General features: G+C 40.4%; 1 protein-coding gene across 1 annotated transcript in view; it reads left to right on the top strand.

Annotated features, from left to right (window-relative positions):
• Positions 1 to 13,516, top strand: part of SIAE (sialic acid acetylesterase) — a 1,017,559-nt gene that overhangs the window by 756,295 nt on the left and 247,748 nt on the right. The gene's annotated exons all lie outside the window — the stretch shown is intronic.

Here is a 13,516-nt window from a genome sequence, read left to right as displayed (position 1 = left end):
TGCACCCTTACCCTCCTAGATTTACTAATAATTAGCTTTTAAAAATAGCACACACCTCTGCCAGTTCTAAGCAAGTAAATGCAATATTATTTTCAATTTAATAAACAATGTAAATAGCATGATTTATCAATGTAACGGTTCTCCATTTACTCACGTCAAACAGTGGTGTGGAATTTATTAAAATATCTACTTGTCCATGGGACAGGTTGCTTCTTAAATCTACTTGCCCTGTAAAAAGATCTACTTGTCTCTTTGGTGCTATGTAGTGCAGCAGCAAATTATGGCAGCAATCTCATTATGTAAGAGCTCTGATAATAGTCTCTCTGATTTCCAGTGGTACTGCTATAGCAGGGCTTAAATACTTGCAATTTAAATCCCTACTGTAGCAATATCCTTATTTTTGCCACCTTTCCGCAGATTTACATACTGGGGCTGGAGGAAGCAGTAAGTAGTAGTTCCAGGGCTAGAATGTCTTTGAGTCTGCAAATCTACTAACTTGCATGTTTTAAGGATTTTCACCAACTCTTCTCTAATTTTTTCCCATAATGAGAAAGGTTGGGAATTTACTCCTAACAATGGCAGAAGTATAAGTTCTTCCAGGTTTGGGAAAAAAAGTGGTTGGAAGGAAAGTAAACTTGTAAACGCTCAATAGATTTTCACATGAGCCAATGTACACTTGCATATTTGCTCATGCTAAAATACAGTTCACAAATATTTACCAGGAGTACAATTTTGTGGTCTACAGCTGTAAGTTCTTGTGAATTTATGAAAGCCACTAATTCAAAGACATATACCCTGGGTGCATTGTTGTGACTTAATTTAAGAATTGGGTCCCTAATTAGGTCTGGCGTTCACAAAGAAATTTTGGGCCAGATTTACAAGGCTCTAGCACCTTTTAGCACCACACTAGCATCATTTTCTTAACACTAATGTGGCATTAAGGAGGTCATTTTCTGCCAAATCTACAAAGTGGCGCAATGCTTGCTTTGTGCCACTTTGTAACCCCTTGCGCCACATTATGCCTGTGCCAGGCATAATGTATGCAAAGGGGGCATTCCTCCCCCAGGGAGGCCTGTAAAAATGGCGCAGTGAAATTTACATTTCACTCTGCCATTTTTAGTGTAATTTTTAATGCCTGCTCAGAGCAAGCGTTAACATGACATGCCTATTACTTACAATTGGCCTCCCTTTACTTTGCAGGATCAGCGCTGCAATTTATGGCACTAATCCTGCAAAGTACCACAATAGCATCATAAATTCTGATGCTGTTGTCCTAATGTGCGCCATGGTGTCATTGAGGGGGGCGCAGAGGGGGTGCAAAAAAAGTGGTGCACCAAAGGTGCTGCACTACTTTCCTGTAAATCTGGCCCTTTGTTTTTAATAAATTTCCATTTCTCTCTCTGTTTGTTGGCTGGCTTTACTGTGAGTGATCGCATTCTGCTCTTCCACTAGGAGCATATTGGCACACAAAGTAGTTTTGTTCAGTGTCAAGAACTACTGTGGCAATCAGTGGCATAACAAAATGGGAGCACCCTTCTCCCAGACTACTCTGGGCAGGTGTTTTGCTGAGGGGGGGTCCTTGGAGGGGGCTGAAGGGCTTTTGTTACGACAATGGCGGCAATGTGTTTTTTTTTAAACCAAAAACGTGTTTTTTTGCCAGTGTTTGTTACCATGGTGTGGGCCTGGCAGCTCCCACAACAATAAAGTGTTACAAAAGCCATGTCAAAACAAGACACTCATTGACAAAAACCAAAGACTCAAAAAAAAGTTGGATCGGTTGGCTTTCCCAGTGCTTGTTTATTTTCATGCTTCCCATAATCTTGTTGAAAATTGTTACACTGATTTTCCATTAGGAATATTTTTGGGAAATACTTGCATGCATCAACATATTTTACAAAATGACGCTTCAAAGAAATAGCACCTAAAATTTCATAGTAACAAAACGTTTTTTTCATACTTACATTTTTTTCTGAATATTTTATTTTGAAAGCAAAGAATCATCACTCTTACAGGTTTACAAGCTTCTGCAAACGTTTGCATATAATCAGAGAGCATTCTGGGTGCATTAAACTTAGTCTCATATTGTTAAATTTGTCAACAGTTTTTTATATTGGGACGACTGTCAGTAGTGGAGTATGACCTTGAAACATTTATTTACAGCGCTCACCCTACTAATGAAGGCTTTTCATTAATGAACCATGAATGCAAGTTCAAACAGCATTAATATATGGACACACATATTACCTCAACTGCAGCCAGTTCCCTTCTCTGTAAACTGGCAGCCAAAGGGTTTGTGCTACAGGGTTTGGGGCCTGTTTGTCCAAAGTACAAAATACACATAGAAACTTGTTGTCCTTGACCTCAAACAATATGTCTAAGGTTGCCTCTGAACTCATGAGTGGCAGGTAGCACAAGATGTCAGTTGCATCTTAATCCATTCTGCCTCTTCCCTTTCCTGCACTGCTTGCCAGGAACCCCTTGTACCATTGACCAAACATCTGCTCTCCTGAGATTATCTGACTTCCCACATTTCCCATAATACCTTCACTTTATGATCTGAGTGTTTATTTTAATTTCCAGCTTTGTTTGCCCTACATTCTCTGGCATTTCTGCTACTGTCCCTGATTCTGCATTGACCAAACTCAATGGATGGGAAGAGGTTCTCTACTTTGTTGGGATTTGAACTGTGACCTGCTACCATTTGTTAGTGGTGTGTGTTAACTCACTGTGCTACTTGCTCGTTTGCAAGTTCAGGAAGATGTTTACTAATTTTTCATGCATAACAGCAAGGCAATTTAGGGCACAGCTTTGAGTGCAAGGGAGACAGAAATGCACCATATTTACAAAGATATGGAGCAATTGTGCTGTTTCCTAGCACTGGTGTGCTGTTTGCAAGGGTGCCTAGGTTACAGACAGGATTGTTTTTGGATACAAAGGGACAACTTCTTGCAGAAAAACAATCCTTATTCGTACTCCCTCCCCCCTCTATGGGCCAGATGTAGCAAAAAAACAAATTGCGACTTGCAATTTGCGAGTCAGTGCGACTCGCAAATTGCAGGTCGCAATTTGCTATGCAGAAAGGTGTCTCAGAAACCTTCTGCAACTCGCAATGGGGTTGCAAAGACCCACCTCATAAATATTAATGAGGTGGGTCGCAGTTTGCGACCCCATTGCGAGTATGGGCACTCACGGGGATGGTGGCCTGCTGGAGACAACAGACCACCATGTCCGTGACTGCTTTTTAATCAAGCAGTTTTTTTTTTTTTTCTATCTGCAGCCCGTTTTCCTTAAAGGAAAACGAGATGCACTTAGAAAAAAAACGAAACCTTTAGTTTCGGTATTTTTCAGAGCAGGCAGTGGTCCATAGGACCACTACCTGCTCTGAAAAATCATTTTTGTTTTCATTCACAAAGGGAAAGGGGTCCCATGGGGACCCCTTCCCGTTTGCGACTGGGTTACCATCCACTTCAAGTGGATGGTAACTGCGATTTCATTTGCCACCGCTTTCGCGGTGGCAAATGAAATTGCCTAGCGTTGCGAGTCGCAAATAGGAAGGGAACACCCCTTCCTATTTGCAAGTCGGATATGCATTTTGCGAGTCGGATCCGAGTTGCAAAATGCATTTCTGCATCGCGGAGAGGCTTTTGCGCCTCGCAAACGACGTTTTTGCCGTTTGCGAGGCTCAAATCCTTTCCTACATCTGGCCCTATTTGTGCTGCGGAATACAGCACACATAGAAAGAGGAAGTAACAAGGAGAAATAAGGATAGTTCTCCTCGTTGTGCTTCACTCGACAAGGCGTAGCATTTTGTTGCATTCTCAGGTTTACTAGCTTTAGTAAATCTGGGAATGTGCCAAATTCCATGGGTGGATTCATGGGTACGCCCATGCTCCACCCAGGGAATGCCTTCCCAACACAAGGTAATGCAAGGTTGCACTATGGGCTGCATTACTTTACATTTCCTAAACCATTCACAATGACTTTGCATTGCTTAGTAAGTGCCTAAAATGATTTAGCATCAAAGATGCACCACAAAAGCAACACAACCCAAATGCAAAATATTAGTAAATCTGCTCCTCAGAAAATTCCCTTTTCTATGTGGGCCAAAGGCAATTTCCCTGTTCGCTCTCTGCCCTGGTTCAGTTATCTGCTCTTCTGCTGTTTCAATATTATCTGATTTCTTGTACCTGTACTTTATTCCCTGCTGCCAATGATCTGCTTGGCAGTTTTGCTCTTGACAGCTTTGTTTTCCCCACATCTTCCAGCATTTCTGCCCCTGCCCATGAAACCGCATTGCAATCACTGAGTTTTCCCATGTCATTCCTACTGCTATTCCCTTGCCCTTTGCCAGACTTTTGTTCACACAAGCAATCCCTCAGTGTATTCATGGAATTGCTTTACAAGTCTCTCAAACTGTCCTTACGCCCCTGTTCTGACAGCCCTCCTACTTTCCTCCAGTCTGCTTGGTAGTCCTCACTTTCACCAGTGCACAACATGCATGTCTGTTCTCTTTTCCTTTACATTACTTTGAACCTCTCAGATCAGATTAAATGCTAGCTGCGCGTCCAGTGGCCACCTCTTGAATGGTGTAACTAGGACCCTGCTCAAAAGCCCACTTTCATCACTTTCCTGCCTACTATCAAGTATGGGCTACATACTTTATCACCAGTCCTTACATTCTTTTGTGCAACTGACCTGAACCATTCTTCCATCTTATTCATCCCTCTCTGACTAATGCCTTTTTTTCACCTGGTGTAGTTGCCCGTTTACCTATCTCTACCACCATAATGGCTTGCCTCTTCGTATTGTATTCCTTATTGAAATAAAAATAGCACTTATTTTGTGTTTTGTCATCACTGCTTTGGTAACATTAGTAAACCTCTCCAGGTTTTTGCCTGCACCAGTGCAGCTGCTTACAGCATATTTCCAGGGTGGGGTAACTGTGGGTGATGCTGAAGAGTTGACAGAGTCTAGGAAGAAATGGGGGCTGGGGGGATGCGTGAATAGGGGAATTCTAGTAGTCTTTGTGTTAGACGTGCACAATTCACATAGGAGCAAAACAAGCATTAGCAGCCTGTCGAGAAAAGTGGGGAGAGCAAGGAAGTGGGAGTGGTCAACAAAAGCATAAGGGTGGTTTCAGGGTTGAGGAGATATATTGAAGTGGGACATGGAGCTTGTGGTGAGAAAGCAGAGATGTTGGCATGGAACCTGTGGTGAGAAAGAAGTAGACAAGCATATCACATTTAGTGCAAGAATGAACAAGGGGGTATTCATCCTTTGGGATAGAAATGATGCCTCCATTGTCAGAGTGAGAAAAAAAGGACAACAGCTTAGTCAGAGGAAAGTAAACCTGTGTAGCATCTCTAGTGCAAGAGTAGTATAGAAGAAGATAGGTTGTTGCAAGAGAGTTTGAACCAGTATTCTCTTCAGGAATCTTTCCTGAAGAACTTAAGAAGGCATAATTACGCCCATTATTACACTAGGCACTGAATCTGCCCTCATTGCAATCTGGGAGGATCTTAAAACATAATAGACCACAATGGAGTTGCTGCACTACTTCTCCTGAACTTCTCAGCTGCCTTTGACACAGTTGACCATGACACTTGAATACAAAAACTCTACGAAGCCGGCATTGAGGGGACTACTCTCGACTGGATCACATCCTACTTTCAAAACAGAACAAATGTCACCCATACTCCCCCGTTCTTATCTAAACCCTACTTCACAAAATGCAGGGGTCCCTCACCCATGCTTTTCAACATCTACATGATGTCATTACCAGTAATGATCAATGCATTTTAACTCACATGCTACAACTATGCAGATGACACCCCAAAACTCCTTAAACTGGAATGCCCCAAAGACATTGGAAACTCACAAATCTTCAATTGCTGCAGAGCCATTGATCAGTGGATGACATGGAGCCATCTCAAACTGAATGCTCCCAAAACCGAAATATTCACGTGTGGTGATTGGAAAAATTATGATACACTTTGTGCCTGGCCTGACGATTTGAGATCACCTCCTAAAGTATCTAAGGAAGTTATAAACCTTGGAATTACCATGTACTCCAAGTTAACAATGAATGCTCAAGTGGCCAAATTAGCATGATCAAGCTTCATGACCATGAAATCTCTGCAACACATCTTCCCCCACCTCCGATTTCCACCCGAGGTATAGGCTTTTATCTCTTGTGTACTTTCTAAATTGGATTACACCAGTGGCCTCTACCATGGATCATCTCTATCTACTACGAAAAAACTACAACACATTCAGAACTCTGCTGCCAAACTACTCCTACATGTAAAGCCACAAGCTCACATCTCCCCTGCCTTGAGGACTGTACATTGGTTCCCAGTTGCCAGAAGATCCACCTTCAAGCTGCTTTTGATCACCCACAAAGCAATACATGGAACAGGGCCTCTTTTCATCAAGAATAACAATATACTTTCAAAAAAGAAACCTCCATTCAAAATTGGCACCCCGCCTCAAAACACCACAATACAAGAAAAACCAATAGGCTGTACATCTTTCTCTGTTCAAGCAGCCAAACTATGGAATTTATTACCCCCAAATATAAGATCCACAGATACCTATCTTATTTTCAGAAGACTACTCAAGTGTTGGCTCTTTCCTACATAACCATCTGTAACAGGGTAGTACGCCCTGTCGGAACGGACGAGGAACTGGGGCTGATAGGACGGTGCCCCAGGGGATCAGTAAAGGAAATCGCGTGCTGAAGTCAGCATGCGCGAAGGAATAACCCCGAAGAAGTAATGGAGGAGGGTGCGCACACGCAGGAGGACATCGGGGAGGATGCCGCAAGAGTTGGTGAAGAGCCGGAGACCCAGGAAACGGAGAGGGGAGCCACCTACAATGTCAGGGGAGACGTGGATCCAGCCGACGACCTGGAGTGCACAAGGAGAATGGAAGACTCTGCCAAAGAAGGACGAGGAAGGGAACGCGTTCCAGCGCATCCGAAAAGACAGAAACCAGAAGTGCCAGGAAGACCAGACTATTGAAAAGACCACAGGACCTCAATTTCGGGACCCAGCAGCCCTTTTGGGACGTGCCTATTCCAGGTACATGATCGTATTCAGGGCTCTGCTACCAGATTACTCAAAAGGGGGAAAAGGAAGTAGGGAATGGAAACAGGGGGTGAAGGGGAAGGGGCCCTAAAATAAAAATGAATTTAAAAAAAGAAAACCACAAGGAGTATTGAGTCCATATGAAGCGCATGTTTGATGGGAGCTCCCACACCATTTGTGAGCACAATCTTAAGTGAAGTACATTCTACACAATCACCTTATTCACTAGAACCTCACCTACGCCCCTATAGATAGCTGTGAAATAAAATATACCTATCACCAGAACAATTTACTTACCTCTTGCCATTGTATCTTCTGTTCTCTACTCTTGCTCCTTTGTGACGGTGTCATAACTGCGAGGTCCATTTGGAAGACACAAGAAGGAAATTAATTGAAAGGCATAGAAAGAAGAAGCCGAGAAACAAAAAAAGATAATACGAGCACATGAAGGTCTGTTAGAGAGAGACACTATTAGGAAGAGTAGAAAGTGCATAAACACTAATAAATACCCCTTCTAAGTTTAGAGCAAACTCAAGTGAGTCGATCTATTTTGTAACTTAGGATGTCTAAAGAAAAATAAGACCCTCCCTGGTGGCATTAACGACCTCCCTAGAGTAACCCGCTGCACCATCAGACTCAAACAGCAATGGACTGCATATCCCTGTATATGTAAACATTTATAATTTAATTATATATATATATATATATATATATATATATATATATATATATATATATATAGATATATAGATATGTGTATTACTTTGTACAAATAGGTATAATAACAATTTTATCTTAAAATATATACATACTCTTTACTCCTGTATTGACAAATGTATATTTTACTTATGGTTAAATGTATATATGTATCTATGTGTATGGGTTGATGTGTAAGTATGAGTGTAAATATATTATGTATATGTGTATGTATGTATATATATATATGTGTGTGTATATTATTTTATGCTTAACATGTTCTTAGGTCATTGCATAGTTTCTATATAAGTTGTTTGATTAGATGCTTAAGAGTCTCTGTTTTTATTTTACCTATCGCAATAGATAAATATTATCTTAACTATCTACAAGCATTTAACTATTGAAATATTGAGGAAATATATAATAATGTGTTAAAAGTACACAAATAAATTAAGTTCAAATACTGCAACTCTGAAATCCAAAGATTTCTGACATTAAGAGTGAAGTGAATGTATGTGTGTGGCTGACAATGTAGAGGTTAATGAGGTTAAGAAGAAAAGCAATCTCTCTATTAACAAAGGAAATCTCTCTGAAAATATCACAATGTTTGGATGTAGTAGTATGAAGCACTTGGCCTCATTTTCTAATTGTCCTGCTATATATGTCACATGTTTTTGATGTAAAAATTGGGACACATTTCACATGTGTGCAAAGCTGTTGTAAAAGAGGAATCAAGGATATGTCTACGTCGTGTAAGGTTATAAAATCGATTGAGCATGTAAGTAGTGATGATGAAGAAGTTCTAGTTGTTAACATTGAACAATCAGTAACGCAACTCAGCGTTCGTATTGATAATGTGAATGTGGGGGGACCTTACAGATCACCTAAATGTGTTGTGAAAATCATGAGAACAGATGTTGAAATATGGTCCGATTCCTGCTCAACATATACTCTGATTGATTGGAGTAATTACAAAATCATAAATAAGAATGTCACATTAATGGAATCGGATGTTGTGATTATGGTCTGTTGTGGTGTAAATTTACCGGTATTGGAGTGCTTTGAAGTAGTTGGAATTCAAGGAAGAACAGCAATGGGCAGTATGTATGTGGTTAGAAGAGAAAGAGTGTCACTTGAATTGCGAGACCAGAATAACTTAGGAATTACATTAAATTTCAATCATCCTGATCAAGTACTGGTTATGAATGTGTCAAATGTTGATATGGAAGGAATTTCCTGAAGTCTTCCAAGAGAACCTAGGAAAGTCTACATGTTTTACTAAATGCATTATTTTGCGATAAGAATTAATACCTAGGGTGCACAAAGCAAGAAATCTTTTGTTAACTCTAAAGGAACTGCTTAAAGATGAAGTAAGTAGATTGTGTAAAGAGGGGGTAATTGAACACATAGATTTTTCCAAATTGTGGAGTCCAGTAGTTCTAGCATGGAAGGCCCCTTAGCCAAAAATGTACGTATATAGACTTGCATTATCTCAACAATTACATATGGGTGGATCAGCATCTGTTACCAAATATTGATAAGATGTTGCGCACACTTCAAGAAAAGTAAGTTGTCTCAACTATAGACCTTTCACAGGCATATTCCCAGATTGCACTTCACCCAGGCAATAAACACGTAACAAATTCGATCACACCTGAGGTCAAGTTTAGATACCAAAGAATGCCATTTAAACTTGCCTCAGTTGTGTTGGAGTGTATGATGGAAAGAACTGTGTTGGGACTAGATAGAGTGGTTTTATTCTAAGATGACATTTTAGTTTTTGGCAAAGATAAAGCAGATCGTGTTTTATTTTAAGACTGATTTTGAACATGTTCAAAGTTTATGATTTAACAGTCACAACTGACAAATGTAAATTTGATGTAACAGAGCTTGAGTACTTCGTCATTGTATTGATGGTAATGGTATATGGTAGACTTACTAAAGGCAATTCTGATGCATCTACTCCCAAAAGGAAGAGTTAAAATCATATTTGGGTTTATCGAGTTCTATAGTAAGTTCATCTACCATTTTGCAAATAAGACCAATGTGTTGAAGGCATTGCTAAAGAAGGGTGTGTTGTGCTTCATTACGGACTGAGATAAAACACCCACACTGAAGGGAATGTCTGGTATGTAACTCTTAGTCTAAGAATTACATTTATTAAACCACTCTGCGAGGCCCGCAAAGAAAGGTCAAAAGTGTATAACTGAAAGTGCATGTTTAAAAATGGTCACAGCAATGAAATAGAATCATGTACAAAGAATATTCTGCTTCAATCTATAAACAGCAAATACACACTGCAAAGCAGCTGATAATTAAAGATGCATCACCATGGGGCACAGTTGAATTCGCTTCATCTCTTCTGCCAGCAACAGGTCGTCAAACCCCTGGTTGACTGTGAAGAGAGACCTATCCTCAAGGGAAAGATGACAGGCATCAGCATCCTGATCCTGCCAGAAGTCTGATCCACTCCATAGTCAAGCCGGTTTCGGTCTCTTATATACCTTAAACAAGCCAGAGAGGAGAATTATAGAAAACCCCTCCCACTCCGTAAGTTGTTGTTAAAAAATGCTGGCTACTTCAGGTCAGTTTTGAAAGGAACACGTTGGAACTGTCCAAGATCCCAAGGTGCTTCTCCAAAACCAAACCGTTCCCTGCTGTTCCATAAACATCATCCTAGCACATCCTTATATCTCTGACTCCCCCATGTTATATCTTAGCCTTTGATGAGAAAGAACACGCAGACACATAGAGTAAAAACACATTGCATAACATGGGCACGGAAAAATACTTGCAGCTTCTGCACTTCTAACATCTGCACCTCTAACAAGGCAGTGGTTAATGCTAAGTTAAGCATAAAATGAATTCAATGGGCAAAATAAAGGTGGTGGTCACCAATGTGATGGTGTGCTGCGTGGAGTCAGTGGTCAAAACACAAATATCATTACAGGGTGAAAAGTTTGTTTTGAACAAGTAGTATGAAGAGCCATTTATGAATGTTAAAGACAGTATTGTTAAGGCACCAATTCTAAAAACTTTCAATCCTAGGTACAAAACTATTGTTGTGACTGATACTAATTGCTTATGGACTGGGTGTTGTTTTAAGGCAATTGAATGGTAGAGTGGAAAGAGTTATAGCTTTTTGCATCTAGGACATTATTGGGTGCTGAAAGCAGTTATTATCTTTTTGAGTGGAGGCTCTGGCCCTTTTGTAGGGCATTCAGTATTTTAGAATATATCTGTGGGGTATCTACTGAGAATTAAGAAAAGACCATAAACCTTTAGGAGAAGCTTTTTCAGCAAGAGGTGCAAAAAGAACTACTCCAAGAATGGCGAAGTGGTTCTTCATTTTACAGGAATATTCATTTATTATGAAGTATGTGCCTGGGATCAAGAATGTGAGTGTAGACTGCCTCTCAAGATTGCCATTAAAGGAATCAATTCAATTTGAGGTGGAGGCTTTGTTGGTTGCTAATGTGGGACGAGTGTCAGGGGTGCAATCATTAAAGAAGAATGGGAAAGTGAAGTATTGTCAGATCCAAAATTGTGAAGAATTACATGGAAGACAAATGTAAGCAGTTTTCTGGTTGTATAATGTTGAAAACATTTTGTTAGTGTATAGTCTGATATTTTGGGTGCCTGAATCATTAAGAGAAAGACTAATGCTGCTGTTGTATGAAAGATGTGGGGATATGATATCCATGAACAGAAAAGCATATATGGAATTATGGTGGTCAGGAATGGATCGTGATTTGGAAAGGTGTGTGATGGATTGTGTGAACTGCATAAGAAAATGGATGGCATTACCCATCACAGGACTGCATTATACCATTCCAGAGAGATTATTTAGTTGAAAGGTGTAATCGAGTCCAGGGAGACTGCATGCAGTTGCCATTGATGTGTTGTTTGGATTGGAAGCAAGAATTAAAATGTATGTTATTGAACTATCAAAATACTTCACATTTATCCACCAAGGAGCTACCTTTTGTGTTGTTGCATGGAAGAGTGCCTGCCAGCAGAGGCAGCTGCAAAACTTAAAAAAATAAATTGATAATAAACAAAGTTTATTATCGTTTTATTTTTAAAGGGACGGGCCATAGAGGTGAGTGGTGTGCACTCCCCTCAGTGCGCATGTGTGCTTTGCCGGCCATCTCAGGGTGGCTAAATACACATGCGCATTGAGCTCTTGCCAACCTGGCACTATGTTGCCAGTTTGGAGAGAGCAGGCACAGGCTTCCAGTCTGCCTGAGAGCACAAAGCCAGGGCGCTCAGGCCAATCCTGATGATGCTTTCATGCTGCCAGCAGCATGAGAGCAGATCAGGATTGGCCCCAGGGCAGGCTGGCAGCTTGTGCCTGTCTGCAGTGCAGCAGAGAGCAGAAGAGTGGCGGTGCGGTGGGGTCAAGATATGTTTTTTTTCATATTTTTATTGCAGGTTTTTTGTCCTCCCCCCATCGCCTGCCACTTTGTCCTGTCGCCAGCCGCAACTGCTGCCTGCAACTGAGTAAATACCTATGTAAATGATGAGTTATGAGAGGAGTAGGAGTAGCTAGCAAGTAAAAGATCTGGAACATCTGAGAGAAAACAAGATTCTTATAATTCCAGATGCAATAAAAGGTTAAGAGGTAGCTAATTTTATAAAGAAGGTAATTTAGTTGGAGTTAAAATTGAGGTTGTTGTGTTATGTCCTGATATTGTATATGTAGATATTGACATCACCACATTCTAGATTGTCAAATGTGGAATAGAATGTTTATGTATGAACAAGAATGGAGGGAAAAGAAGAAAGAAATTGGATAAAGCAGACGTGAATTTGTTGGGTTCCTTTGTAGATGATTTATACTAAAAGAAGAATAAACCAAGATCATTTCTCTTCAAAAACCACTGCGCTTGCAGAAACACCTCAGTTCAGATGTCTATCCTGTAGAACACAATTCCTGCTACAATAAGAAACATTTACTGCCACTTTGAATTCCGCAGAGTCCTAAAATCTCTCTTCCCACTTGCTTAATTAGGTGACACATAATACTCTTAACAGAACAGGGTATGATACGCATGGGCATCATCCTCTATTATCACACCTTTCTGCAACACATCATGTTATTCACAGCTACCAGTCTGCTGCCCCATGTTTAAGGTATGCCTCTGAACCTCACAAGCCCAGCCGAAACCTTCCTATCCTCAGATACACAGCAAGAAGGGCACCAAAGAACCCAATGTGAACGAATGCAAGCACTTCTCAAGCGGTATTGAGCACTGTATACATTTTGCATTACAACCCTACAATAATCTCAGCGTTTTAAGCCAAGACATCGTTGCTGTGTTTTTTGCCTGAAATATAAAACGTTCTTTCCCTCCTTTTCTTTAGGATACATATAACTGTAAGTAGTATTATGCTGCAATAAAATGCAAAACAAGCACTGCACTACATCCAAGCTTGGTTGATAAAGGCAACCTACGTGGCATACTTAATGTATATACTTATTTTTTCATTCCAATTCTTTGACTTGCTTTTTACCTTGTGTTTAGTTTACAAATTTGTAAATCAAAGAACCTTGCAAATACGTATTTTAAAAGTGACGTGGTAGTTGTATTTTCTAAAAGGTTGTTTACTGTTGTGCAAGCCATTGGCCCATAAGAACTATAGCTTGACATCTGTCTGAAACGTGTGGATGAGGGTAGATTTTCCTAGCCCAATAAAAAGTTAAGAGCCATATGCAGCTATACTTACGA

Source organism: Pleurodeles waltl, chromosome 3_1 (assembly GCF_031143425.1).
Source record: "Pleurodeles waltl isolate 20211129_DDA chromosome 3_1, aPleWal1.hap1.20221129, whole genome shotgun sequence".
Classification (NCBI taxonomy): Eukaryota; Metazoa; Chordata; class Amphibia; order Caudata; family Salamandridae; genus Pleurodeles; species Pleurodeles waltl.
The sequence above is the reverse complement of the archived record's forward strand: the minus strand, read 5'-3'. Positions and strand labels throughout refer to the sequence as shown.